General features: G+C 46.9%; 1 protein-coding gene across 1 annotated transcript in view; it reads right to left on the reverse strand.

The window, feature by feature from the left end:
• LOC144762274 (ATP-binding cassette sub-family C member 10-like) overlaps positions 1-24,107 on the reverse strand; it is a 1,353,417-nt gene that overhangs the window by 517,584 nt on the left and 811,726 nt on the right. The gene's annotated exons all lie outside the window — the stretch shown is intronic.

The following is a 24,107-nucleotide window of genomic DNA, read 5'->3' on the forward strand; positions in this document are numbered from 1 at the left end:
TTTACTAAACTTGCCATCAATTAATTCAAGCTTACCATGTGGAGAGGGCACACCAGTAAAAGGTTGCTTAAAATGCATCAGCTATTTCTAGACATGGCTACTGTCCACCAGACACATTAGGTGATCCCAGTCTCTCACAGTAAGCAGTAATGAACCTGCAAAAGGATCATTGATTAATATAATATTATAATTAAATAGAGGCCCAGATTCACTCGCATGTTGTGGAATTGCCTTGACTACTTTCCCTCTCAGATGTTTTTGGTACATTTGTATGTGTAGTGAAACTAAGAACAATAACAGGGAAACAAGACATCATATGTCAAAGGGTGTAGAATACAATGGCTAAGAAAATTGCAAATCATACAAGTTGGGCCCAGTGAAATTCAAGAGTTTTGTACAGTTTGTCTAGGGAGTAAATATAGGGAGACAGATATATTAATTTGGAGCTTGCCGTAGCTTCTCTTGTTATTCACAGCATTTACTAGAGAGACTCACTTGCAATCAGCAATATAGCGGATGAATATCAGGTATGGTTTGTAAAGAAAGTGATTTCAAGAAGTACATACAAAATAGCAATAGCCTCTGTGTCAAATGATGTTAAATTATTTGCATGAGTAATTACTTCAATTGTTTTGTTACAGAGGATATATCCATTTGTTTCCTTTTTTTACAAGTTCATTAAACATTTACTATAGCCTTATAGCCCGCCGTAGAGGGCTATACCGGCTATTAAAGGCCCTCTCCAGCGTTAAAGGCCCCGAGCCGAAGGCGAGGGCCTTTAACAAGGGAGAGGGACCTTAATAGCGGTATAGCCCATCTACGAAGGGCTATAAGGCTATTAGAACATTCTGTCACTAGAGGACAGAATGTTCTAACAAAAAAAACAAAGCCTTTTGGGAGCGTGAGGCGTTTGGAATCCCCTCAGGTTCCCTGAAGCCTTTGTTCACAGCCAGAGCTGTGAACAAAGTAACATTGGAATGTTGGAGCTCCAGGCTTATACCAGCCATTATAAGCAAAGAGCACTCCATTGTTTTCAATGGAGCTCCCAACATTCCAATGTTCTAATAAATCCTATACAAAGTTCAAAATGCTACTAAAAATGAGAACAACATAATTTTAGGCATGGCTTTCTATTCAATAATTCCTACACAAGTTTTGGCTGGAGCCTTCGTCAGGATGCCATGTACATATATGATTTGAAACCTTGATGTCTCATAATGGATCATTAGGCTTCTGTCGTGCCCTGGATAGTGGGCACTAGGACCCTGCAGCACAAGTGGGGGATGGGACCGATATTGGACACCAGTTCCGGTCAGGGGAAAGGAAGTGGGGGACAGAGAAGCGATGAACAGGGATGGGGCAGGATGTACATGAGTGATGCTGTAATAACCTGTAAAGAATAAAGCCCACCTGCACTAATTGGCGGTCTCCTGTCGTGAATGACGTCCAACAACACGACAGCTTCCTGAATATTTCTACAGGAACCAGTTATACCATTCCTGGGGGAAATTCTGTGGACTCAAAACAGGACGTGATGAATGATCAGACGTATGTATATAGATGACTATTATGGTATTCAGGGCCGTCTATTGGTTTTGTCGGCAACCTCAATCTGAATTGGACGGATACTCCAACGGATGGCGTCCAGCTGGTGAGACGCCCGGATTTCAGCACTTTATTTAACCACACGCATCGGATTACATCAGTCCAGGTTTCTGGAGGCTCGTAAACGGAACGTAGACGTTGCTCTGTAGTGCCCGGAATACATTGAGTTCCTGTAAAACAGCCAAACGATCATTCAATTCAAATGGCTTTACATCCACCACTGTGCTGGCACATTCGAGGTCAGGTACCCACATTCTTGTCCCAAACAGGATCTCATAGGGGAGGGGGTACGTCCTCCCAAGGATTTTCTTGGCATATTGTTCAGTGCCTTCTGGACCCCATATAGGTGATTGACCCAACTACTGCCCGCACTTAATACCCTTTCTGTTAAGGACTGCTTCAGGTCCAGGGTTTTTCTCTCCACCACCACATTTCCCTATGGGTGGTAGGGGGAGGAGTACTGCAAGGCCACATCCATACCTTCCATGGCTTCCTTGTAAGCCTGAGAGCTAAACGCAGGACCATGGTCGGCATGTCATGAGCCAATTGCGTATGTCCCGATGAAGACTCGAAAATCCTTTATAACAGTTTGAGCGTCAGCCGAGTATGAATCTACTGCTGCCAAGATGTGTACTTATAAGCCCCGTCCGAATTTAAGGGGTTGCAGTGATTCCAAATAGGCACATGCTAGAGGTCTGTCTGAAATGGGTAGTGGTGCTTGTAGTGGCAGTGCTGCGGTGGAATTTTTAATCTGCTGGCTGATGTCCCACTTTAAGACATAAGCCTTTGTTTGTTTAGACAAACTTGGCCACCAGAGTCGCTGCTTCAGTAATGAAATTGTAGCAGTGACTCCTGTGTGTGCTGAGCCCAGACCCTCGTGTGCGGCTAGTATTAAACCTAATCTGCGATCCGTGTTTAGTGTAACTCTATCCCCCACTCCGGTAATTTGAGCATACAATGTGTTTTGCACATCTAAGTTATTGGAAATATTTGAGTGGAAACCCCTTAGGAACAGCAGAGCAGTTTTTGGAGACGCTGATTGCTATCATTATGTCTCCGTCTATCCACGAGCTAGAATGAGTGATTGCAGCAATGGCTCCAGTTCGCACTGTCGCCTTGGCGGCTTCATCAGCCAGTGAATTCCCTTCAACGTGTACGCCAACACGCTGGCTACTCAAATTGTGAATAACTTAAGCCTGTGGTAGGCATGCTTTCAGCTTTGCCATTTGTTCCCATAACAATTTATGCTTAATTGTGCAACCCTTGGAATCTCTAAACCCATTCTGGCCCCAGTAATGAAGATATTCATTATAAGACTCCACACAGTAAAACTAATCTGTATATTGTATTGCTAAAACCAGGGCTTTCATCTCTGCCAGCTGTGCGGTACAATCTCCTAGAGATTGTGTAGTCATATTACTGGGATGGAACTTACTGTCCCGCATATGTCCTTTCACTATAGCAAACGCAGCGCTATATTGTTGTTTGCTTCTTACAGCAGGCTGAGCAGATCCGTCAGTGTAAATGATGAATTCATATTTTTCTAGAGGCAAGATTTCATTTGGGCGAGGGTATTCTTGTTCGTACTGCAGGAATCCTTGTGTTTTCAATGTAGAATCGTATTTGTAGTCTGCATATGTTGCAGTGAGAGAATTAGCCAATTTCTCTCACTACTGCAGTCTGTACAGCTGTCAGTATTTTTTCTGTGGTTGCAAATTGCATTTCTTCATGTGTGTAAAAATGTGATTTGTATGAAATAAGGACTGTCTCACCTTCATTGAAAGTGATTTAGGTTTACCCTCATAAACCTGAGAACACCCGGATCACCAAGTTGGTAGTATTCACATGTGTGTGTAAATAGTTTGATGCTATCATGTCAGTCTGAACTGAAAGTAGAGTGTCTGTATGTTCCTGTGTCCACTAATCTGCTGTGAAATCAGGTTTGATTAAGTCGTAGAAAGGTTTGACTTTTTCTGCGTAATCCAGTATGTATGTTCTGCCAAAATTCAGGAATCCTAAAATAGATTGCAAACTTTTCAGATTCTTAGGAGGTTAAAGCAGCGCACGCTTTTCAAAAAATGTGTCTGCCAGGCTTTTGCCTTCACTTGACAGCTCATACCCTTAAAAAAGGACATTAAGATTTGCAATTTTAGATTTTTTAAAATTACACTTATAGCCCAAATTGGCGGATCCCTCAATTATGTTGTTCACCCTGCACAAGTAATTCATCGTCCGTCAGATAGATGTCATCTACATAGGACACTGCCTCCTCATCGCATTTTTTAAATATTTCTGACACTCTTGCAGAGAATAGCCCCGGGTTGTTCTTATACCCCTTAGGCAAACAACGGAAATTTCACTGAGTGCCAAGGGCAGAAAATGCTGTCAAATATTTGCTTTCTGGAGTTGTATTTTGGCAGAAGAATCCATTCGAAATGTCTAATGTTGTTTTGTATTTTTTCCGCACAGTTATTCATTAATGCGGCACTATGTGCATTTTGAACTGCAAATGTTCGTGTGTATGTGTTTAAATGTCAATAATCGAAAACTAGAAGATATGTATTGTCGGGTTTCATTACGGGAAACAAAGGGTTCTTCATTTGAGAGGTGCAAGTCTCACTCATACCTTGGTATTCGAGTTGGTATAAGACTTCTTTGACCTATTTCTTTGCATCGTTTTTAATAAGGTACTGTCTCTGTGGATTTGGAGTACATTTTAATGGGATTTCATTGTGGGTAGACTCCACGTCCCACCCTAAATGGTTTCTGTATAATGCCACAGTTAGCGCTAGCACCCACTCCTATGCATATGAGTGTTTTATAGACTTTGGAACGAGGTCAGGGAAAGCAGGCAAAATGACGCTTTCACATTTTAGGCACTCCGTCACAAACTCAGGTGGACAATCTTTTTCTGCTAATAGGATGTCGTATCCATAAGTTAAGTTCTCCCAAAAGAGACCTTTAACCTGTCTCGAGATGTCCCCCTCTATTTGTAGTGTAATTTTATACAGTCTATGTGGGACACTCTCTCTGGTATCAGGTATTTCCACCGCGATAAGTTAATTCAATACTGCTGTCACCAGAAAATCCTTCAGGTTCTGGCGAGATATTGTTACTTCTGATGCGCTGTCTAGCATGGTCAGAGCCCATTCCCCATTCAGAAGCTGAGTCCTTAGTAACCTGGCATGTCTAATTTTTCAGCCAGCTACTTTCTTCTATTTGATCCAAGGTTTTGCTTTACTTTGTTCTTCCTGTTTGATTACATATTCTGAAGTGCGATGTGTTTACCTTTTTGTCTTTGGTCTATCTTCTTGCTTTTATTTTGATATCCATTCCCTCTTCGAGTTTTTGATGAACCCTGAAAGGAACTAAAGTAACGTGTATCAGTCTCCTGATACTTATCAGGTTTTCTAATGTTATCACAATTCCTAAGGTTATACCTCTTTTCAGAGGACTCCCGTTGGGGAGACCCACCCCTTGATCGTGAACTATTTTCTGTGTCGTTATGTTTTGATTGCTTGTTATCCCACTTCTTTGTAGGTGAAGTGGTTGCTTGCTTCGAGTTATCCTTGTTGGGTCTACCCGCCATTTTTGGCTTCCCAGATTTGGTTCCCAAATCATCTCTATCTAATGCTGCATAGGTTTCTTCAATAATTTTTGGTAGTTTTTGCTCCTTATTTATAGGAGTGATTTCCCTTAGGCGGCTGTGTATGGCCAGTGCTGCTGCCTCCCCCTTTATGTTGTTCAGCATGATTGCAAAGACTTGGGAACATTACCCATCAGTTCCATTCCCAAGTCCAGGGCAGGTCCTGCCCGTACTCATTCTGTATCTGTTTCAATACATCTGGAACGCCTGCTATAGAAGGGGTACCATGTATCCTAATGTATACGGAAGCAAAGATTGTTCCCCAAGTGGTGCAATCCTCAATCGAGGGAACCATCCCCTTTGGCAAGCAAATAGTTAGCATTCTGTGTTTTTCCTGGGAGCCCCTATGGGGAAACACTGCTTCCAGATGTGCAATATTTTGTGCTATCCAGAATGGAATTTGCTCTCGTTTAGAAGGTATTGTTCCTATCAATCAATCAATCAATAATAATTTGTAGAGCGCGCTACATACCCGCAAGGGTTCCTAGGCGCTAAGGGGGGGGAAGGGAGGAGGGGGTGCTGTTGCTACTGGTCGAACAGCCAGGTCTTGAGTTGTCTCCTGAAGGTTAGAAGGTCTTCGGTTTGTCGTAGGATGAGGGGGAGGGTGTTCCAGGTTGTGGCGACGCGGTGGGAGAAGGATCTGCCTCCAGCTGTAGTTCTACGGATACATGGGACGGTGGCTAGGGAGAGGTCTGCAGAGGGGAGTTTCCTGTTGGGTGCATAGAAGGATAGTAGACTGTTGAGGTAGGCTGGGCCGGTCTTGTGGATTGCCTTGTGTGCATGGATCAGGAGCTTGAAGGAGATTCTTTTGTCGACAGGGAGCCAGTGCAGGATCCTGAGGTGAGGGGTGATGTGGTCACGGCACGGGATGTCGAGGATCAGGCGTGCAGAGGCATTCTGGATTCTTTGCAGTCTGTTGATGAGCTTGGTCGGGGCGCCAGCGTAGAGGGCTTTTCCGTAGTCGAGGATGCTGCTGACTAGGGCCTGGGTGACAGTTTTCCTCGTGTCTGTCGAGATCCATCTGTAGATCTTGCGGAACATACCGAGGGTGTTGAAGCAGGTGGAGGAGACAGCGTTGACTTGTTTGGTCATGGTGAGTTTCGAGTCGAGGATGACTCCCAGGTTGCATGCGTGGTTGGTGGATGCGGGGGGTGTCACCAGGGACATGGGCCACCAGGAGTCGTCCCATGCTGAGGGGTTGGGCCCGAGGATGAGGATCTCCATCTTGTCTGTGTTTAGCTTAAGGTCTCTGTCCTCCATCCATTCAGCGACGGCCTTCATTCCCTGGTGGAGGTTGGATTTGGCGGTGAGAGGGTCCTTGGTGAGGGAGAGGTTCAGTTGCGTGTCGTCGGCTTAGGAGATTATGTTGAGGTCGTGAAGTCGGGCGATGCATTCGAGGGGCGCCATGCAGACGTTGAACAGTGTCAGGCTGAGGGAGGAGCCCTGCGGGATGCCACATTTGATCTCGGAGGCTTCAGATTGGAATGGGGGAGGCGGTCTCTCTGGGTTCTGCCGGAGAGGATGGAGAAGGTCCAGTTCAGGGCCTTGTCTTGGATCCCTGCGTCGTGGAGTCGAGTGCGTAGTGTGTGGTGGCAGACGGTGTCGAAGGCAGCGGAGAGGTCCAGAAGAATGAGGGCCGCCGTTGTCTGTGGTGGCGATGAGGGCGGTCTCGGTGCTGTGGTTGCTGCGGAATCCTGACTGGGAGGGGTCTAGGATGCTGTTGTCTTCGAAGTAGTGAAACAATGAAGGTTTTGGATCCTACATCTACCCAGCCCGGATCTCAACAACAGGGAAAACAGAAAAAGTTGGCTGGACAGGAAAAATTCACAAAGAAATTCTACAGCCACGCAGTCTATACGTACCACGTGACCACTGGATTAGTATTCCAAACACATTTATTTTATCGTTTTTTGCTAAGTTTCTTAAAGTTCCAACAAAACAAGCACAAACAAAATGACCATCAGAACAGTGGGTTCATGTACACAGTATCTACAAAAATACAATTTTACAAATGTACAATACTTACAACAATCGAGTCAAACGAGACGAATAATAACACACCAAGACAATAAAGCATGAAGTGATTCAATTAAATTGCAATTATATACAGTGCAATAATGATGCATGAAACAGAGAACCAGTCCTTAGAACTATAAAACCAAGGGACAGGCGGGATTGAGATGGAAATGGGTGCCTGCATGTCTACCAAAGCCTGTGGTCAAGTATTTATAGAGGGTTACACTACTAGGGTCCAGAATACTGAGATTAGTTGTATCCTAGCGGCACCCTTTGAAATTGCCACAGGGTGGGAGTGTCGACGCGTTTCGAACCTAGATGTTGTAGGTTCTCTTCAGGACAGGGACTGGGGACGATAGATCTGTAAAGACATACAGGGTAGGTGTCAAATATATATCTCATAGTACTATGACAGTCTACTCTGGCTCCAAAGAAAAAGGGGAATAATTACCTGCACAAGGCCACAAACGTTGCCGTAGTGTGGGTAAGTCGCAAAAAGCATTCAATTCTGAAAAAACATATGAAGAAAAACTCAGCACGGTCAATAACCCGTTGCGTATGGGATATTAGCGCAACAATGGATTAGCGTGGAGCCTTAGAGAATGTGAATCATACCTGTAATTCACACACTGGTGAACTGAAAACGTGATGCCCGCCACGCGGTGCACACTCAGGGTTGATGGACAGCTCTCATTTTGCAGCACAGGTGATAATAGCTGGGGGAGTGGCCACAAGAGAAAAATAAAAAATTAAAAATTCAAGGTCAGTGAGACTGCCGATTATGAAGACTGAATACAGCTAACCAGTCACACGCAAGGAGCAAGGGAGACCGTTCCTACCTGAAATCCAAACTGACAGTAATACGGGCGCCTTGGCACAGAACCCAATTCAGGCCGGCAGGCGGTGTCAATTTCACCGGAGCCCGCTACAAGAGGAATGAGAATGTTTGCGTATTAGTCTCACGGTCTGATGGCAGGAAAAACTAGCGGCACGAGAGAATGCTACCAATTTGCGCAAAACACTTACTCGTTTAGAAGGAATCAATCGGTCAATTCCACACAGAGTTCAGTCTATGGATAGGGCGCGGCTCCTTGCAGAGGTATTTAAAACAACCGGGTCATAAGACTGGTGGGAGTGGCCAGTGGGGGCCCCTATGGAATGCTGGACGATGTAGTTTGAATGTACCGCGCTCACAGCGAAACTCGGAAACACAGAAGTCGCAGTCTAGGAACCTCTAGCATTTTTCATACAGGACAAAATTACTCATAATTGACACAACAAGTCACATATCAAGAAGTACAGTCTGATTGTGTAGTCTCACATTTCTCAACAATTACAATGCTGCATGTATAAACGAGAGCACATCATAAGCATATTTACAACCCAAATTTTTAACATGGAAATGGCACAAATTCACAAGCTGTAAAGACAACTCTATAATCCCATACCCAGTTATATGATCGTGTAGAAGACTCACTATACAAGAACAAACATAGATTTAGAAATTAATAAAATGAAATAAACAAAAGGGGAAAATGCAGCACAGCCAAACTCAACTGCGTAGATCGAGAAGAATTCACAAACTGGCAGTTTCGGACATTTCATTCAGACCGGAGTTGGATGTATCGAATTTCAGTATGAGGTACTCCTCTTTCTGGGAAAGGCGATGATCAGGGTAACCAGTGCCACCCCTGCTAACGGCTAGAACAGTCCATCTAATGTCATGGCAGGAGTGTTTTTGTTGCAGGAAATGAGAGACCAGAGGTGCTGTCATATTTTTGTTGTTGATCCTTGATCGATGTTGGATAATTCTTTGACGGACCTCCTTCGTGGTTTTGCCGATGTACAGCTTCTTGCACGGACATTGTATGGCATACACAGTGTACTTGGTCTTACAGTTCGTATGTTCATTGTGACGCCAAAACTTGTTACCATCCGTGAACAACGAGCCTTCTATTGTGAGATCGCAGACGGAACATGTCCCGCATTTGCGGTGCCCTTTGACTGGATTGGTTCCAAAAATCGTACTTTGAGAGTCCCTTTTTGGAGGTGGTCTGGTAGATGTAATCATTTCACCAATACTCCTGTTCTTTTTAAGAGCAAAAAGAGGGGCACCTATGTCCGGAAGAATTTCCTGCACTAAATGCCAACTTTTTTTGATGATATTTTGGAGTTGGTTGGTGTGAGGGCCAAAGGTGGATACACATACCATCCTCTCAGTCGCTAGTCTTGGTCTCTTCTCAAGAAGATGTTCCCTGGGTGTCCATCTCGCTCTCTTCATAGAGTGCTTCAAAAGTTTATGGGGGTAACCTCTTTCTTGTAGCTTGGAGGTCAGGCCTTGTCCATGCAACTCAAACTGCTGGATAGTTGAACAGTTCCGTCTTACCCGGAGGTACTGTCCATAAGGGAGATTATCCCTTAAACTCCGCGGGTGGTAGCTCTTATAATGCAGTGCATTATTCTTGTCCGTTTTTTTCTGAAATAATGAACATGAAAGCACATCATCTCTGACTGATATTTCGACATCCAAGAATGGAAGGGATCTTTCATGATAACTCAAGCTGAATTTTATGTCCGGGCTTCTATCGTTCAACCATACATGGAATTCTTCCAGTTGTCTCGACCTTCCGTTCCACACACACCACACGTCATCAATATAACGGAGCCATTGTCCAATGTAGCCTCTATAGGGGTTGTTATTCAGAACATATTTTTCCTCATATTGGCCCATGTATAAAATGGCCCGTATTACTGTCAGTTTGGATTTCAGGTAGGAACGGTCTCCCTTGCTCCTTGCGTGTGACTGGTTAGCTGTATTCAGTCTTCATAATCGGCAGTCTCACTGACCTTGAATTTTTAATTTTTAATTTTTCTCTTGTGGCCACTCCCCCAGCTATTATCACCTGTGCTGCAAAATGAGAGCTGTCCATCAACCCTGAGTGTGCACCGCGTGGCGGGCATCACGTTTTCAGTTCACCAGTGTGTGAATTACAGGTATGATTCACATTCTCTAAGGCTCCACGCTAATCCATTGTTGCGCTAATATCCCATACGCAACGGGTTATTGACCGTGCTGAGTTTTTCTTTATATGTTTTTTCAGAATTGAATGCTTTTTGCGACTTACCCACACTACGGCAACGTTTGTGGCCTTGTGCAGGTAATTATTCCCCTTTTTCTTTGGAGCCAGAGTAGACTGTCATAGTACTATGAGATATATATTTGACACCTACCCTGTATGTCTTTACAGATCTATCGTCCCCAGTCCCTGTCCTGAAGAGAACCTACAACATCTAGGTTCGAAACGCGTCGACACTCCCACCCTGTGGCAATTTCAAAGGGTGCCGCTAGGATACAACTAATCTCAGTATTCTGGACCCTAGTAGTGTAACCCTCTATAAATACTTGACCACAGGCTTTGGTAGACAGGCAGGCACCCATTTCCATCTCAATCCCGCCTGTCCCTTGGTTTTATAGTTCTACGCACTGGTTCTCTGTTTCATGCATCATTATTGCACTGTATATAATTGCAATTTAATTGAATCACTTCATGCTTTATTGTCTTGGTGTGTTATTATTCGTCTCGTTTGACTCGATTGTTGTAAGTATTGTACATTTGTAAAATTGTATTTTTGTAGATACTGTGTACATGAACCCACTGTTCTGATGGTCATTTTGTTTGTGCTTGTTTTGTTGGAACTTTAAGAAACTTAGCAAAAAACGATAAAATAAATGTGTTTGGAATACTAATCCAGTGGTCACGTGGTACGTATAGACTGCGTGGCTGTAGAATTTCTTTGTGAATTTTTCCTGTCCAGCCAACTTTTTCTGTTTTCCCTGTTGTTGAGATCCGGGCTGGGTAGATGTAGGATCCAAAACCTTCATTGTTTCACTGTTTGGTAGAGCGGGCTCTCGCTCGCAAGGTTCTTCTTGTATTTCGACAAAAAACTTAATGGTCGATTCTGTACATTAATTGATTACGGGAGGGTTCGCCTTCCCGTGAATTTCACATGGCCGAACAGGACACGCTGTCGTTCAGTGAGGATCATATTAAAAAACTCCTCTCTGACTCCACTCTTTTTTCTTCTGTTAAACTTAGCAGCACAGCCAAACAACTCAACTATGCCGACAAACTGACCAGACTTCGGAAAAAACATGTCCGAACGGAGCTCCATGGCCATTTCCTACTTGCCAACCTTAGAGCTGGAACGATCCCCTGGGGCCTCCAGATCAAGAACGTCCCTGTAATTTTTACTGACGATCCAGTCTACCGTAAAGCTTCATCAGTACTAAATGTAGTAGGGACCTGATGGTACACACAGTGGAAACTGCCCAGCGAATCCTTAAAAAAGAGGAGGAGGAAATTGAAGAACAACTGCAAGCCATTAGGGATAACCACACCGAAACCGAGGCAAAGGCCCTTTTAGAAAAGATCGAAAAGGAATTGGTCATATTTAGAGACAATACCATCAATTTTAAGACCTCAAAGTTTGAAAAGACCAAAAAACTTTAATATTGAGACCGTGTATCCCTACTTGAAGGATGAGTTCTACAGTAGATCTGATTCCATTAGGTACTTGAATACCAACCAGGGGAGATCTAAGAGAAGATTCACCACATTCTCCGAGACATCCTCCTCGGAGTCGATGGAGGACTCCGATGCAGGAGAAGGCACCTCGAATAGGAATCAACAGAATAGAAACACTCCAAAGAGGCCTTTTTTAGGCCAGGGCCAACAGCAGAAGCGGACAAGATTCAAACCCCAATGGGAGATGACCACACGCAAGAAACACTACAACTCGTGAAACCGTCTGCCATTATTAACATCTCCGAAAAGATTCTGTCAAGGGCTGAGCAAGAAGTTCTAGAAATGGGCCTTTCTTTTGTACCCGGGGTTGCTATGGATTTCACCAAAATCAAATTGGAAGTAATGGAATTCTTCCGAAAGGTTCGTTTGAGATGGTTTTTCAAGGACGCGACCAATCAAGTTTCTACCGAGGCCTCTGGGCTGAGGAATAAATCCTCCTTCTGTCCCCCCAACCACAATGTCTCTAAAAACATCTTAGCCTTTGAACGCTCAGTAATGTCATCTTTGAATGTGTTGGAGAAGAAACGTCCCTTTGTTCCTAGAAACATCACGAAAAAACATAGAGAAGCGATTCAGGTGCTTAAGACTCAACAGGAAGCTGTCATCAGGCAAGCTGACAAAGGGGGCGCGGTTGTCCTTTGGTCCAAAGACTTATACCGTACTGAGGGTCGGAAGCATGTGTACAATCAGGAGTGGTACCGCCGCATCACCCATGATCCTACTGCCCAGATTCAAGATGAAGTCAGAAGACTTGTTAATGCTGCCAAGGAAGCAGGGATACTTGGACCAAAAGAATCTGAATACCTCGTCAAGCAACACCCACGGACCCCGCACTTGTACTTTCTCCCCAAAGTGCACAAAGACCCCAAAATACCTCCAGGACGTCCAATTGTGTCCGGTTGTGACTCTGTGTTTGAGCCCATTTCTAAATTTGTGGACGTTTTTTTGAAACCCCTTGTGGTCCAGGTGCCATCCTACCTGAGGGACACCATGGATTTTATAAACAAGGTTGAAGGCCTGCCATTTGATCCTTCTTGCCAACTGCTAGCTTCTATGGATGTGTCATCTTTATACACACAGATTCCCCAGCAAGATGGCCTGGATGTCATGGAACTTTACTTGGATAGTCGACCACGTCCACACAGGGTTCCTACCGAACTTATAATCTCGTTTGCGACTGTGGCTCTAAAGAAGAATTTCTTCACCTTTGAGGACGAGACGTTCTTACAAATCAAAGGCTCAGCAATGGGCTGTCCATTTGCCCCCGAAATGGCCATTTTATACATGGGCCAATATGAGGAAAAATATGTTCTGAATAACAACCCCTATAGAGGCTACATTGGGCAATGGCTCCGTTATATTGATGACGTGTGGTGTGTGTGGAACGGAACGTCGAGACAACTGGAAGAATTCCATGTATGGTTGAACGATAGAAGCCCGGACATAAAATTCAGCTTGAGTTATCATGAAAGATCCCTTCCATTCTTGGATGTCGAAATATCAGTCAGAGATGATGTGCTTTCATGTTCATTATTTCAGAAAAAAACGGACAAGAATAATGCACTGCATTATAAGAGCCACCACCCGCGGAGTTTAAGGGATAATCTCCCTTATGGACAGTACCTCCGGGTAAGACGGAACTGTTCAACTATCCAGCAGTTTGAGTTGCATGGACAAGGCCTGACCTCCAAGCTACAAGAAAGAGGTTACCCCCATAAACTTTTGAAGCACTCTATGAAGAGAGCGAGATGGACACCCAGGGAACATCTTCTTGAGAAGAGACCAAGACTAGCGACTGAGAGGATGGTATGTGTATCCACCTTTGGCCCTCACACCAACCAACTCCAAAATATCATCAAAAAAAGTTGGCATTTAGTGCAGGAAATTCTTCCGGACATAGGTGCCCCTCTTTTTGCTCTTAAAAAGAACAGGAGTATTGGTGAAATGATTACATCTACCAGACCACCTCCAAAAAGGGACTCTCAAAGTACGATTTTTGGAACCAATCCAGTCAAAGGGCACCGCAAATGCGGGACATGTTCCGTCTGCGATCTCACAATAGAAGGCTCGTTGTTCACGGATGGTAACAAGTTTTGGCGTCACAATGAACATACGAACTGTAAGACCAAGTACACTCTGTATGCCATACAATGTCCGTGCAAGAAGCTGTACATCGGCAAAACCACGCAGGAGGACCGTCAAAGAATTATCCAACATCGATCAAGGATCAACAACAAAAATATGACAGCACCTCTGGTCTCTCATTTCCTGCAACAAAAACACTCCTGCCATGACATTAGATGGACTGTTCTAGCCGTTATCAGGGGTGGCACTGGTGACCCTGATCATCGCCTTTCCCAGAAAGAGGCGTACCTCATACTGAAATTCGATACATCCAATTCCGGTCTGAATGAAATGTCCGAAACTGCCAGTTTGTGAATTCTTCTCGATCTACGCAGTTGAGTTTGGCTGTGCTGCATTTTCCCCTTTTGTTTATTTCATTTTATTAATTTCTAAATCTATGTTTGTTCTTGTATAGTGAGTCTTCTACACGATCATATAACTGGGTATGGGATTATAGAGTTGTCTTTACAGCTTGTGAATTTGTGCCATTTCCATGTTAAAAATTTGGGTTGTAAATATGCTTATGATGTGCTCTCGTTTATACATGCAGCATTGTAATTGTTGAGAAATGTGAGACTACACAATCAGACTGTACTTCTTGATATGTGACTTGTTGTGTCAAATATGAGTAATTTTGTCCTGTATGAAAAATGCTAGAGGTTCCTAGACTGCGACTTCTGTGTTTCCGAGTTTCGCTGTGAGCGCGGTACATTCAAACTACATCGTCCAGCATTCCATAGGGGCCCCCACTGGCCACTCCCACCAGTCTTATGACCCGGTTGTTTTAAATACCTCTGCATGGAGCCGCGCCCTATCCATAGACTGAACTCCGTGTGGAAATGACCGATTGATTCCTTCTAAACGAGTAAGTGTTTTGCGCAAATTGGTAGCATTCTCTCGTGCCGCTAGTTTTTCCGGCCATCAGACCGTGAGACTAATACGCAAACATTCTCATTCCTCTTGTAGCGGGCTCCGGTGAAATTGACACCGCCTGCCGGCCTGAATTGGGTTCTGTGCCAAGGCGCCCGTATTACTATCAGTTTGGATTTCAGGTAGGAACGGTCTCCCTTGCTCCTTGCGTGTGACTGGTTAGCTGTATTCAGTCTTCATAATCGGCAGTCTCACTGACCTTGAATTTTTAATTTTTTATTTTTCTCTTGTGGCCACTCCCCCAGCTATTATCACCTGTGCTGCAAAATGAGAGCTGTCCATCAACCCTGAGTGTGCACCGCGTGGCGGGCATCACGTTTTCAGTTCACCAGTGTGTGAATTACAGTTATGATTCACATTCTCTAAGGCTCCACGCTAATCCATTGTTGCGCTAATATCCCATACGCAACGGGTTATTGACTGTGCTGAGTTTTTCTTTATATGTTTTTTCAGAATTGAATGCTTTTTGCGGCTTACCCACACTACGGCAACGTTTGTGGCCTTGTGCAGGTAATTATTCCCCTTTTTCTTTGGAGCCAGAGTAGACTGTCATAGTACTATGAGATATATATTTGACACCTACCCTGTATGTCTTTACAGATCTATCGTCCCCAGTCCCTGTCCTGAAGAGAACCTACAACATCTAGGTTCGAAACGCGTCGACACTCCCACCCTGTGGCAATTTCAAAGGGTGCCGCTAGGATACAACTAATCTCAGTATTCTGGACCCTAGTAGTGTAACCCTCTATAAATACTTGACCACAGGCTTTGGTAGACAGGCAGGCACCCATTTCCATCTCAATCCCGCCTGTCCCTTGGTTTTATAGTTCTACGGACTGGTTCCCTGTTTCATGCATCATTATTGCACTGTATATAATTGCAATTTAATTGAATCACTTCATGCTTTATTGTCTTGGTGTGTTATTATTTGTCTCGTTTGACTCGATTGTTGTAAGTATTGTACATTTGTAAAATTGTATTTTTGTAGATACTGTGTACATGAACCCACTGTTCTGATGGTCATTTTGTTTGTGCTTGTTTTGTTGGAACTTTAAGAAACTTAGCAAAAAACGATAAAATAAATGTGTTTGGAATACTAATCCAGTGGTCACGTGGTACGTATAGACTGCGTGGCTGTAGAATTTCTTTGTGAATTTTTCCTGTCCAGCCAACTTTTTCTGTTTTCCCTGTTGTCTTCGAAGTAGCAGGTGAGCTGGATGTTGACTATCTTCTCAATTACCTTAGCTGGGAACGGAAGCAGGGAGATGGGCCACAAGTTTTTAAGTTCGCTCGGGTCCGCCTTGGGTTTTTTCAGTAGAGTGTGGATCTCGGCGTGCTTCCAGCTCTCAGGGAAGGTCGCGGTCTTGAAGGAGAGGTTGATGATGTTGCGCAGGTGGGGTGCGATGGAGCTGCCGGCTTTGTTGAAGATGTGGTGTGGAAAAGGGTCAGACGGCGAGCTGGAGTGGATTGTGCCCATGGTCTTGATTGTGTCTTCGATGCTCACGTTGGCCCAGGTTGTTGGGAGTTGTGGTCAGTGGGGTGTGGTGGGTCTGGTGTGTTGGGGCATGTTGGGGTCGTCCGAGGGTTGAAGCTTTCGTGGATGTTGGCGATCTTGCGATGAAAGAAGGTGGTGAGGGAGTCGCACAGGGCTTACGACGGCGGGATGTCGTTGGCATTGGAGCTGGGGTTGGAGAGTTCTTTAACTACGTTGAAGAGCTCCTTGCTGTTGTGTGCGTTGTTGTTGAGGCGGCTTTTGAAGGAGGCTCTCTTGGCGATCCTGATGAGGTGGTGGTGGTTGCGGATGGCGTCTTTGTGGGCAGTTCGGCTGCCTGGTGACTTCACGCTGTGCCATATGTTCTCCAGCTTCTGGCAGGTGCGCTTAGACGCTAGGAGTTCCGGGGTGAACCAATTGGCTCGCTTGCTGGTGTCTTTGAGGGTTTGTTTTTTCAGCGGGGCTAGGGTGTTGGCGCAGTCGTCCATTCATCGTCTGAGGGTGCACGCACCGTCGTCGGGGTTGGCGGGGTTGGTCGGAGGATTGAGTGCGAGGTTTGTCTGTAGTTTTACTTTGGTGATTTTGCCCCAGTGGTGACGGGGGATCTGTAGGGTGCGGTGATGTGCGACGGGTTTCTGAAAGGTGAAGTGGATGCAGTTGTGGTCGATCCAGGTGTGTTCGGAGATGTGGCTGAAGGAGACGTAGCGGCTTGAGGAGAAGATGGCGTCTAGTGTGTGTCCGGCGATGTGGGTCAGCGTTGTGACGAGCTGTTCCAGTTCGAGGTTGGCGAGGTTGTCTATCAGGGTGGAGGAGTTGCTGTCGTTGTTGTTCTCCAGTTGGAAGTTCAAGTCTCCGAGGAGGATGTAGTCGGTGGAGGTCAGTGCGCGCGTGCTGATGAAGTTGGCGATGGTGTCGCAGAATTGTGGTCGGGGTCCAGGTGGTCTGTAGACGAGGGTGCCTCTTAGGGTGGTCTTGGGGTCCGTGTGGATCTGGATGTGCATGTGTTCGGCGGTGCTGATAGTGTTGTTGGTGTTTGTAGAGACCCTGATGGTCTTCTTGTGGACGATGCCGATTCCTCCTCCGACTCCGTTGGTGTGGTTTCTGCGGGCAATCTTGTATCCGTCGGGGATGGCAATGGCGATGTCTGGAGAGGAGGCTTTGTTCATCCAGGTCTCGGTCAGGAAGGCGACGTCTGGTGATGCGGTCTCGAGTAGGTCCCAGAGCTCGACGGCGTGTTTGCTTGCGGAGCGGGTGTTGATCAGGATGCATTGGAGCTTGTTGTGTTCTGTCGTGGCGGGAGTCTCTGTGTCTTTGATGCAGGAGAAGCTGCAGTTCTGGCAGGTGAAAGGACCGTGGGTGCCCTTCGGGGTGGCCCTGCAGCAGGTGGGGGTCCGTCCTGGGTCCATCACTGATTTTAGTGTCTGTGGGTTAATTGTAGGTATTGCTTGGGGGCGTGGTTTGCAGCGCTGCAATAGGGCCACTTGCTGAGCGTGCTCTGCAGGCCGAGACACGATCCTGTTAAAATCTCTACAAATGGAGGGCCATCGAGGCTTGTAAAGTGCCTCTGGGCCCTGCCTGGGTGGCCCCGCTTCGTGGAAGCCGACCGTTGCGGCTGCAAACCGCCTCTGCTGTGCTTGGAGAGCCCCGGCTGTTGGTGGGTTAATTGGTGGCACCGGATTCCCCTACCTGTAAAGCGATGATGGTGGTGCTGGGGGGCTGGCTCGGTCCCTCTGGGCGTATTTGTGCTAGAGCTCAAGAGTCGCGACTAGCTGAGCCGCCATTGCCACACCGAGCACTTTCCTGCGTGTGGACCTGGAGACTCCACTGTAGGTCCTGCGGTGCAGCGGAGCTTCACCCACACTAAGAGGTGAACACCGGACTCTTCCTGGGCCTCGCCAGACACTGGTGGTTCCTGTGAAAGGAGGCAGGGGACCACTGTGCGGAGGGCGAGCCGACATCATTGAACCAGGCATCCCGGGGCTCGCAGATCAGAGAGCCCAGGCGTTGGACCGGCAGTGCTGCGGGGTCTCCTCTGGACCTGGAGGTATGTGCTGATCCTTGCTGCGCTCTGCAGGATCCCTCTGAGGTGCGGTTAGGGCTGCCCCTGCATGTCGTGTGGTGGTAGTCCAAACCAGGCAGTCACGAGGGCAGGTGTATTTGCCCCTTGAGGGGGGTTGTCTGAGCTATTGGCTGTAAGTCATACGGTAAGTGCACTAATTGGACAGTATAATCTGGTGCTAAAGGCTGACGACAAAACCAGGCAGCCAGTGTGCATGCACCACGGAGGGCACTGCATGGCCCATGATTAACCAGTGCCCAACTCCCCCCCACAAAAAAAGAGGGACACTGGCATCATCACAGACCGGCTGCAGTTGGGTGTGTGCCGGTGCAGCGAGAGCAGACAGCCGTTAAGGGGTTGATCACTAGAGCTGCCATAAATCACCTGCATAATGCTTCAGCACACCACACAGGCCTGCCGCCATGGGAAGGCAGGATGCTAAGCAGCTGAATTTGACCTTCGATAATAGAAGGACTACCAGATTAACGGCGAGGACCTACATACATTAATGCTAGAGATGCGATCAAGCCTCTGCACCATAGACACTAAGCTGGATGTGCTCACTTCTCAGCTCAATGCAGTTAAAAACAGGTGGGAACCCACGAGACCAGGCTGGATGTGCTCGAGAACCACAACTCAGGCTTTCACGAGTTTCAGGTTGAAACTAAAGAGCAGCTCCTGCACATGGACAAAGTACTAGGTTTGATCAGGGCAAAGAATGAGGACTTGGAAGCAAGGTCCAAATAAAACAACCTGAGAATCACAGGGATTCCGGAGACGACTGCCATATCCAAGATGGAGGTTTACATCGCTGATCTGCTGCGCAAACTCTTCCACCCTGAGCTGTCCGCTGTGTACGCGGTCGAGCGTGCACATCGTGCCCTGGGCCCCAAACCTCCAGTCGGAGCTACACCCATGCCTATCCTGGCTTGGATCCTGAATTAGCAGTATCGCGACCTTATCCTGAGACTAGCAAGGGAGCGAGGGACTATAACTCATAAAGGGAATACCATCTCAATCTACCCTGATTTCACACTGGTGGTGCAGGCAGCACACTGGGAGTTCCTGCCTGCAAAACTCATTCTGCTACAAGCTAAGATACCCTACTGTTGAAAATTAGTACGTTTTGGTGAACATTATCTGCGCCATCTTGCCTCTTCCCCTGATGCCACACTTTTGTCGTGCGCGCCCGCCATTTTTTTAGATGCCCCGATCAGAACGAACCCTTTTGCATGCCGCTGGCCCCTGACATAGCCCTTCGCCTTCACTAAGCCTGCACGCTGACCACCCCCTGCTTGCACCTGCCTTGAGTCATAAACCCCTCTTCGGCGCTGCTCTGCCCCAGGCCCTCATCCTGTTCCCAGCGCGACACCCCCCTGCTTCCCTTTCATGATCTCCGGCCCTTAGATGCAAACCCCCTTCTTCCCCGTGTGCCCGTTTTGTCTTCCCCGTTCCCAGGCCGACACCCAGCTCTGCCGATACCATTCCTTGCCCCTCCCCGTACAATAGAAAGTTTCCCCCATCAAAGGATCCCCGGGTTGATCAAAGCCCCCACTCCATGAGATCCGATCAAACCCCCCACATTCCGTGAATCGGCGGAATATCCAGCTGCGTGATACTCATCACCTGTTGTGACTAGGGTGGGGACTTCAACTGTAAATGTGTGTGGGAACGGGCCCAAAGGGGAGTTCCGGGAATGTCTTTTCCATACATCAAAGCTTTAACATGAATGTGTAATCTACAATAAAGTCATAAAACAGTGTATAAGAGGCCAGGCCTCAGAAATGTATGCAGAGCACCTCAGAACGATACCTTCTGCCGGTTTTGTTGTGTTCTCCTCCGGAGAGAATAAAAACCTTGTTTCCTGCTTTCCAGTCTCCAGCGCCTGCCTCTTCATTGATTAAATAACTAGAGGGTCACAGAGGCAATACCGCCGGGCAAATATCGATTGTCCCCGACCCGACTCAGGTTTTAACAATTGGCGTCCCAAGCGTGGGGCCCATCAGCGACTCGTGGATCCAGTGGGAGAGGTCCCGACGACAGAGTGAACGACTGCAACGATCGGGAGAGCTCTTGCCCAATAGACCCTCGTCTGGCAGCCGATCATCCGAACTTCACTAGTTCCGAACAGACCTCTCTCGAGTGATCTACGGTCCTGACTGGGGACCATCAGGAGTGCCGTGAGAAATACGAGAAAAAGAGGACGATCGGGCGCTGGATTCGGAAGACAAGAAACTGTCCACATGGTCCGGGTAAGGTCGTGTAATCACGACAAGTTGCGAAATGATTGCTTGATTGTTTGATTGTTTAAAAATACTAGTATTGCTCTTTATTTATTTGGAGATTCACTGTCTACAAACGGAGAAACAACGGGCTCTCTCTTTGCAAGCAGTGGAGGATAGGTAGGGCAGCAGCCGTGCTTATTTTTTTCTCCCCCACTCAATAATTACTTGAAACTGAACTGTTGTTCGCAAAACTATTGTTTCCTGGAGATTCCCTGTCTGCAAACAGGGAAGAGACCACCCTTTTTGCAGATAGTGAAAAGGGTAGGTAACGCAGATCTTTGCGGACCTACTCATTCTCCCCATTGTTATTTATTGGTCTTTTTGTTATTTTTTGATCCATGAGGTATTCACTGCCTGCAAACAACGTTGAATAGAAATATTCTGTCCAGTCTTTGCACCTAGTGATAAGATAGGCAGTGCTGACTTTTTAGTCCCTCGTTACGAGCCGTCATGTCTGTCTTCTCCCCACTGATTAATAGCCTGTTTAGCCCGGACCGTGTATTAGAGGTGGACCATATAGCTCCACTAGAAGGCACCCCTAATAAGGACATGTTCATAAACTATGGATTAGTCACCATAGCCTATAATAAATTGTGGCACAGGTATACCGAAGAGAGTCAAGACAAACAGTGGCCACTGGCAGGATCCTTTGACCTTGATAAAATAGAAACGTTAGAAATAGCCCTTCGAAATAATAAGACAACGCCAATTATGCTCGACAGTCTCGGTATGTGGCGCAGAGAGGCTATGCAACGACAGAGAAAAGACGAGGACAAACCAAGTAGAGAAATATACCGACAGGACAACCCCAGGACACCGCTACCCACAACTTACCCCCCGACACTATGCAAAAGACGACCAGACTTAGGGCCAGACCAATGCGCTTTTTGTAGGTATGTCGGACACTGGAAAGCCCAATGCCCGACTCTACTGAGCGTGAGTAAAGGCAAAGGGCCGACAGGAACGACAGACCGGCAGTACGAGAAAAAGCGCGAGACAAAGAAGAACCCGACTTACATAGACAGACCAGACAGAACCACCACGTTTGATTATGCCCGATGGCACAGATTTCGCCAGGACAATTTCAGCGGCATGCTCAAGTTCTCCTAGGTCGGGCAACGTCAAGACGGGAACCCAGCCTCGTTTCAAATTCGCAGACGGAAAGAGATAATTATGACCAATAACTGTTTTATATTCGTCTTGGGTCTTTGTATGTCGTACTTGTACTGTCCCCCGTCTGAGTTTGTGTGTATGTAATGTACAAATCTGCGTCATCCCTCTACACGTGTTTCCGTGTTACTCAACCTCTGTTAGCAGAAACTTAGCATAAAAGCAACCTGGAAAGAAAGAAATGGTAAAACAAAATCCGTAGACCATTAATGAACTTGAACTTTTAATTTAGCACAACAAACAAGGAATAATAACGGTAAACTGTAGAAAATGAAAGTCAAACAGAACATTCGCCCCCCCCCATTCTGGAACCTTCCAAAGTAGGGCAGGGTTACGGCTACGCCCAACCAACGGCAACCCATATAAGGCGGGCCCGGCCGCCAACTCTTGGTCAGGAAATCTTAACGTATGGGGGAGCCGGAGGAGAGGCAGGAGCCAGCAGCCCGGGCAGTTGTAGGTAGTCCCGCCACATGTCTCCTCAGCCAGCCGCAACGGGCCTGGATAGACTTAAGTAGTCCCGCCACATGTCCAGAGAAGAACGAGGCACCTCTTTCTTTTCCCTTCCGTAGCAGCCGCAGCAGCTCTGGACGGCGGGATGTCCTGCACGTACCTCCACAACAATTTGTCCAAGTTGGGCTGGGAGGGAGAGGCGACGCGGACGAGCCTCTCCCACCTCCACCGATAGGAGGTCTCCCAGCCCCCGGCCCGACGCCGAACACCCCCAGTCAGGCGATGGTGCCAATACTTCCACAGCACCGAACACACCATGGTGGCACCCCAGTACTTGCGCAGCACCGAACGTGCAATGGTGGCCATATTTTCGGAACACCGAACCTGCAATGACTGCACTGATACTCGTGCCGCGCCGAATGCGCGCCACAGGTGGCCATACTCCCACAGCACTGAGCACAGGACTTGGGGAACACCGGATGTGGAGAGACCTTCATGCGGGGCGATGAAAAGGAGCGGCATGGAGTGCACCGGGAGAAGGAGACGATGCGGACGAGTCTCCCTCGCCCCCCCCCCCCCAGGTGGGGGCATCACAGCTGCACCCCAGCTGAACGTCCCGCTTTCACACAACAGGGACCTCTTCCTTTCACTCCGAAGGATCTCTCCCACTCTTGCAAACTCGACGAGAGTGGCCCCTGTAGGGCCTCAAAATGGCGTCTGGGTCCGCTGGAAGGCGGGCCCCGGCCACTAGAGTAACTTTGACCAGCAATATAACTCGAACATTTGCCCCCTGGAGCACGAGCCCCCATCTCCGACAGCATCTCCGCAGCCTTGAAGATCCTACAAAGGTCCCCGGCGGAACCTTCGGCCTTTGCAGGCTTCCGGTAAGGGACGGCTGCCTTGATCGCCAACGAAACAAACATGACATTGCCACTCCTTCTGTTAGCATGAATTCTAGAACTGCCGAAAAGGACTCTGGTCCAAACTGCCAGTAATGGGAAACATTTCCCCCTGATGCTGCTTCCGGACTGAGCCGGCCCCGCCCAAAATGGCGCTGGTATCAATCGGAACTTACGAACACCTCGTGGTGTTCCTTCGCACTAATATAAACTTGATGTTCTGAGATTTTATATGATCCTTTGTACACTTGGCTAGAAAAGACAAGGAGAACTCACTCGACGAACAGTATGAAAGGATCCCCGTTACAAATGTTGATTACAAATGTACAATGTATTATATTTTTATAACTGATGTAAACCTCATTTACGACGCACACGTACGGTATGCATATAGGAAATCTGATTACAACTATTATGATTATGCTTCTAAATTATGAAAATAAATGCCCCCGAACCCCCAGCCAATTAATAGACGTTTTAGTTTCTTACAAATGAATGAGTAAAACTTTCCGATGTTTTTATTGCTACGAACGACACCCCCCACTGTACGCACTTTAGCCATTGCCACGACCGGCCAAATACGACGCACCCTCATAATCCACATGCTGAAATGATTTTGCAAAATAAAGTTTTTGAAACTATGGACGGGTATTGCATGCTTTATTTTAAAAATGTGGGATCGGTGGGAAAGTTCTTTTCTGTGCACCCTACTCTGCTCTCTCTTTAAGGTTAAAAGAAGATGGTTGCCCAGCCCTGGAGGACGGATCGGATCGACAACACGACACTCCGCCTTCAAAGTACGCGACTGACCCATGAACTCTCGCGCAGAGGAAGACCTTGACTTC

Source organism: Lissotriton helveticus, chromosome 6 (genome assembly GCF_964261635.1).
Source record: "Lissotriton helveticus chromosome 6, aLisHel1.1, whole genome shotgun sequence".
NCBI classification, from domain to species: domain Eukaryota; kingdom Metazoa; phylum Chordata; class Amphibia; order Caudata; family Salamandridae; genus Lissotriton; species Lissotriton helveticus.